This window comes from Eimeria mitis, genomic scaffold (genome assembly GCF_000499745.2).
Source record: "Eimeria mitis Houghton genomic scaffold, Emh_scaff3440, whole genome shotgun sequence".
NCBI lineage: Eukaryota > Apicomplexa > Conoidasida > Eucoccidiorida > Eimeriidae > Eimeria > Eimeria mitis.
The window spans coordinates 5,350-5,786 of NW_013571781.1; positions in this window are offsets into that span (position 1 = coordinate 5,350).

Here is a 437-nt window from a genome sequence, read left to right on the forward strand (position 1 = left end):
CCTCTTTCCTTGTATCTAGGCTTCTCTTATCTCTCTGTATTTATTTTTTTCAATTAAAAAGAAATAAAATACACATTTTCTACGAAGGCAGATGAAAATAAGTGGGAGAGTGGCGTGCAGAATTCAGGTGTATAGGCAGCTCATCATTTACTTTTTTAAGCAGTTTTCTTCGTGTATACACAATTAAAACATGAGATTCTTTATTTATTTCGGGCGTTCTGCCCGTGTGAATGTTATACACCTGAGTATATATATATGTATCGAGTTTTTTCTGTTTTGTTTCGTAGCTAATTGCTCAGCTGCAGCAGCAGCAGCAGCAGCAGCAGCAGCAGCAGCAGCAGCAGCAGGTGGTGGTGGTGTTGGTATTGATGAGAGCAGTGTATCTTCTTTATTTGCATCTTCTGCAGCTCCGGTGATACGTGGATGGAGAAAGAAAG